Source organism: Piliocolobus tephrosceles, chromosome 8, assembly GCF_002776525.5.
Source record: "Piliocolobus tephrosceles isolate RC106 chromosome 8, ASM277652v3, whole genome shotgun sequence".
NCBI classification, from domain to species: domain Eukaryota; kingdom Metazoa; phylum Chordata; class Mammalia; order Primates; family Cercopithecidae; genus Piliocolobus; species Piliocolobus tephrosceles.
In genome coordinates, this window is record NC_045441.1 from 95,390,029 (window position 1) to 95,396,028 (window position 6,000).

The following is a 6,000-nucleotide window of genomic DNA, read 5'->3' on the forward strand; positions in this document are numbered from 1 at the left end:
CCTGGCTAATATTTGTATTTGTAGTAGAGACCGGGTTTTGCCAATGTTGGCCAGGCTGGTCTGGAACTCCTGACCTCAGGTGATTCGCTCACCTCGGCCTCCCAAAGTGCTGGGATTACAGGCATGAGCCACTGTGCCCAGCCCAAGCATCACTTTGAACATTCATCCCAAGGAGTGAATTAACACAGTGTAGTTCCTGCCCTGTTAGGTCTTACTGCTTAATGTGATCATAATGTCAGTGGGCAACTCTACAATTTTCTTTTTCTTCTTAAAAATAAAGGGATATGTGTGCAGAACATGCAGATTTGTTCCATAGATCTATGTGTGCCATGGTGGTTTGCTGCACCTATTGACCTATCCTCTAATTTTCCTTCCCTAAGCCCCCAACCCCCCAACAGGCCCTGGTGTGTCTTGTTCCCCTCTCTGTGTCCATGTATTCTCAATGGGACTCTACATTTTCTATGCAAAATATTTTATGCCGATTAGTCAATAAATATTTTAAGCCCCAAATGATGTGGGAAGAGTTGAGAGGTTGGAGAAACCCCTGTGAGCTGGCTACTCAGGCAGTTCCCTGAAGGACATGAGATTTGAGCCAGGATCTCAAAGGTTAGGAACAGACTCAGGGGTTGCAAAGTGCGGTCTATGCAAGCATTTTGTTTGGTGTTTTAGTATGAATGGCATAGCTTTAAAAGCAATGGAGGCAATGTGACTAGGCAGATTGGTGGATAGCCATGATCTTACATCATGTATTTTGAATTTATGCCAGTTTCCTTAGACATCTGAAGTTATTCTTTATAAATGTGGGAGAGTCCCTGATGAGGGGAACAACAAAGAGTAGATCCCAAGAATCTAAGTGAATGACTAGATTGTAAAAGTAGTTTGGGTATAAATTGCAGAGGCCTGTGACTGTCTTACTGAACACATTCTTCAGGCAATATGAGACGAGAGCATGACACCCATGCATGGCAACTTGGCAGGGCTGGGCCAACTGTGCAAATAGCATTAGTAACAATGAATGCTGTAAGCAGCTTCTGTGTTTTCCAATGTTATGCCAAGCACCTGGACCCTTGGAAGTGGATTTCTGCTTTCCTTCAGTCGTCATCTGCACTTTTGCCATTTTTGCAGATACAGTTTCTGTTTAGACAACCGAAGGAAGACAAAGTAGGTTAAAGGACAAAGACAACTGAAGGAAGACAAAGTAGGTTATACACAGTAGGTTAAAAACTTGTGAGACCCATAGATTTTCGAATAATCATAAAAGAATTATAAAGCTCCAGATACCAATTAAGAACAATATCTTAATGGTGGTGTTATGGAAATAAAGTTTTCTGAAGCCAATAATTCTGAATATTCTGAAAGTTTGCAATTTATCGCTTGTTTGAGGAGTTCTCAGGCAGTAAAATTGCTGATATTGATACTACCCAAAAGGGTAGGTAGCACAGTTGTTTGAAACTATTATTGAAAGCTCTTGGATATAATTATCAGAGGCCTGTTATACCCAGCAATTAATAACTATAACTTGTGCATCCATGTATATTGAGAGATTCTTGAAATATTTATTAAATTGTTAGATTGAGGATCAATATGCATGAGTTGTCCTAAGTTCTTTAATTTTGCAAAACAAACCTTTATCTTTAGCTTAGAAAACCTTGAAGATAATTTTTACTATTAGCATAACTTTTGTTACAAATAAACTCAAGTTGTTGTGATTTTTACTGTTATGGCTTTATAAATTGGTCTTAAGGTCTCTTTGTGAAGAGTGGCCATAAGCCAAGATAGCTGCTCTTTAGAAGAGCCCTGACGGATGAGGCGTCAGGTTCCTTTGTGTCAGTCATGTGAGACACAATGACAACAATGAAAAGGTGAAATCAAATGCATGAAACAGAAGAAATGTATTACTTACAGATCTGACAGCTTAGGGGTGCTGATGGGGAGCGCAGATAAGTCTGGTGGTGGCAGGGAGCTCAGTAGTGGGTGGGGAGTGAGAGAGCAGCTGTGGAACCTTACCTTTATTAAGGTATATGGCTATTATCCCTCTGGTCTTCTCACAGGAGTTGTGGATTGGCTGATTTAAGGAAAACACGCCAGAAGGGGGAAACTTATTTATATGACTCTGGTGTTGACCATTAAGTTTATTATGGTTAGCAGCTGTGGGGTGTTTTGGGTTTGGGATTAGCAGGACGAGAAACAAGTGGGCTATATCTCAACCACATGGGGAGGAGTTATTTTAACTAGTACAAAGACTGGGTATGATTGAGTTTCAAACAACTTATGTCAGACCTAAAAATGCATGAGCTTACATCATAAGCTTATGTTGATTCAATGTCTTTGGTAGCTACTGTATCAAACAAATTTATGATACAAGTTTAGCCTTATTTTTGATTTGATTATTAAAGGTGTGGTGGAGAAGTAGAAATCCTAATGCAAAGCTGGACATATGATGGATTTTAACAGAAATGTGAACCCTTCACTTGAAATATTAAGATTAGAGGAAGGAAATCATGGTTTTAAAAATATAAAGATAAGCATTTCTTTTTCTCCATAGCCTTGCCAGCATCCGTTGTTTTTGACTTTTTAATAATAGCCATTCTGACTGGTGTGAGATAATATCTCATTGTGGTTTTGACTTGTGTTTCTCTGATAGTGATGCTGAGCATTTTTTCCTACTTTTGTTGGCCACAAGTATGTCTTCTTTTAAGAAATGTCTATTCATGTCCTTTGCCCCTTTTTTAAATGGGGTTGTTTTTTGCTTGTTGATTTGTCTAAGTTCCTTATAGATTCCGGATATCAGACCTTTGTCAGATGCATAGTTTGCAAATATTTTCTCCCATTCTATAGTCTGTTTACTCTGTTGATAGTTTCTTTTACTATAAAGAGGCTCTTTAGTTTAGTTCAGCCACTGTGGAAAGCAGTTTGGAGATTTCTCAAATAACTTAGAGCTACCATTCAACCCAGCAATCCCATTACTGGGTATAAAACCAAAGGAAAATAGATCGTTATACCAAAAAGACACATGCACTCATACATTCATCACCACACTACTAATAACAAAGATGTGGAATCAATCTAGCTGCCCATCAGTGGTGGATTGGATAAAGAAAGTGTGTTATATATATATACCCCACAGAATACTATGCAACCATATAGAAGGATGAAATCATGTCCTTCACAGAGACATAGAAGGAGCTGGAGACCATAATCCTGAGTGAATTAATGCAGGAAAAGAAAACCAGACACTGCATATTCTCATTTATAAGTAGGAGCTATACATTGAGCACACATGGATATAAACATGAGAATAACAGACACTGCAGACTACTAGAGAGTGGAGGGAGGAAGGGGAGTGTGGGTTGAAAAACTACCTACCGGGTACTATGCTTACCACCTGAATGCAATATGCCCATGTACCAAACCTGCACATGTATGCCCTATATCTCAAATAAAAGTAAGATTTAAAAATATATAAAGATAGATGTAGAAATAGATTTAAATTTGTGTGGATATAAATATTCATAAATCTATTTTCTAGCTCTGTCCACTGACAGGGGCTAGAAGCTATGACATTCTAGGAGCAATGACCATACTCAGCATTAATATCTTAGTTTCCAAATATCATTCTCCAGTAAAAGGAACTAGGGATCCTCGAAGAAATGACTGGAGCAAAGAAAATACAAGATGAGCCCAGAACACATTCTTGTGCCAGAAAGGAAGTGCAGAAGGAATCACAGGAGCATATCAGAAGGACAAGTAAGCCTACCTGAAGGGTGTACACTGGCCAAATGTGGGACAATCAGAGCATGAAAAGGAATGACAGTGAGAAACCATAAGTCCACACCGATAAACAGATGAAAAAAATAAGGAAAGAAGAGAAAGTTCTTCCTCATAGTAGAAAGCCACCTAACAAATATAGAAGAAATGATGGAATTAGAAAATCACCATTTGACAACCATCATAACAAAAGTTGATTTGGGTAAGTATCACCAATAAATCCCAAGCTAGTAGGTGAAAATGTTAAGAGGAGTAAGACAACTACATAGTCTCAGAGTATCTCTTCTTGAGGTGCTTATTAATTTCAAACAGAAAAATAAATAAATAAAAGAGAAATCTGGAAGTCACCACCTTAACCAAGTGATCAAGATGAACAAGTCTAGCAGTGGGACAAGGCACATCATGTGTTCCTGGTAGAAGATACTTGAGAAGAATACAACATTGTATCTTTATATTTTCACCAAAAATACATAACTTGAATCTAATAATGAGAAAATGGGAAAAATCCGAATTGAAAAAAAAATCACAAAATAAACAGCCTCTTCTCTTCAAAGTGTCAATATCATGAAAACTAAATAAATCCTGAAGAATTGTTCCAGATTAAAGGAGACTAAAGAGATGACTACTGAATGCAATACATAATCTAGAATTTTCTTTTGCTATAAAGAACATTATTGGGACAACTGGCAAGACCTGAATAAGGTATGTAGATTAGAAAATGGTATTATATCAGTGTTAATTTCCTGATATTATTGTACTATGATTAAGAGAATGAATATATTTTTAGGAAACACAGTGATGCATTTAGGTGTAAAGGGGCATCGTGTCTTCAGAGAGAGAGAAAGAGAGAGGCTGAGAGAACAAAAAGATAGAAAGCAAAGGATAAAGCAAATGTGGTAAGATGTTAACATCTGAGAAATCTGGGTTTAAGTTCCAAAGTAACTATGGAAATTCTTTGCACTATTCTTGCAACTGTCCTATATATCTGAAATTATGTCAAAATAAAAGAAAAAGTCAAAACTGTAGAAAAAGTGAACAATTTAGCAATTTAGATCCTGTACACACATACATAACACAACTTTTTTTTTTTTTTTTTTTGAGATGGAGTCTTGTTCTGTCACTCAGGCTGGAGTGCAGTGGCGCTATCTTGGCTCACTGCAAGCTCTGCCTCCCGGGTTCATGCCATTCTCCTGCCTCAGCCTACTAAGTAGCTGGGACTACAGGCGCCAGCCACCCTGCCCGGCAAATTTTTTGTACTTTTACTAGAGACGGGGTTTCACCATGTTAGCCAGGATGGTCTCGATCTCCTGACCTCGTGATCCACCCACCTCAGGCTCCCAAAGTGCTGAGATTACAGCACTATTATTTTAAAATAATAAATAGTGGGATTATTTAAAAATAATAGTGTTATGGATTACGGGCCATAACACTATTATTTTAAAAATTACTTTTTTATTGCATTCTGTTCCAATTTGGTTTTATTTCTCGGTTTTGAATAAATTCTGTTTTTGCTTTAAGACTTTTTAAACTTACTTTTTACTATGATTATCAAATTTCTTAGAATGTTTTATTCAGTTATATAAAGTTTGTCATCTGAAATTCCAATGTCCTTTAAATCATTTTCTAAAGTATAGCTGTCAGGCATGACCAGGTAACAGGTGAATATGTAGCCAGTCATTACTTTAAAAAAAAAAAAAACCCTCCCCATATATGGGTATTTCCTAAATGTTCATCTTGCTTTTTAAAGTTCACATAATGAGAATATATAATTCATCATATTCCCCTTTTTGCTTATTTGCTGATAGAAAACAGCAGATTTCAGTGCTCCATTGCAGTAACTGTAGTTAGTTAGGTAAATATATATTCTTTCTATCATATGACAAGATCTTTTCATTGTATGGAAGTAAATGTAGTATATGCAATAATAAAAGAAATCTTCATTTCATGTACCAACCCAAGAAATGTATGTAACTGACTGAATATATATGCTAATACTTAGGCTACAAAAGTATCAGAACCTACGCTACTGCATTGGCTCAAAATTATATGATAAATTTTTGGAAGAAAAGGCAGGGACCATTTTGTTTTAGTGTATCAAGTTGTAAATATCACCTATAGGATATATGTAATAAAGAATTTTGATAATGATATTGGCTTCATTTGAATTTTTAAGTACATGTTGAGTTGGGTTTTACTGTAGTAACATATAAAGAAAAATATACCTCATGCAGA

General features: G+C 36.6%; 1 protein-coding gene across 2 annotated transcripts in view; it reads right to left on the bottom strand.

The window, feature by feature from the left end:
• The window catches only part of CCDC146 (coiled-coil domain containing 146), a 135,826-nt gene extending 133,800 nt beyond the window's left edge, over positions 1 to 2,026 (bottom strand). Inside the window, exon 1 of one of the 2 annotated variants that reach the window (XM_023192539.2) lies at positions 2,008 to 2,026. The gene's annotated coding sequence lies outside the window, so the exon portion shown is untranslated. The other variant, XM_023192537.2, reaches the window with a different exon arrangement.
• Between the last annotated feature and the right edge of the window lie 3,974 nt (positions 2,027 to 6,000).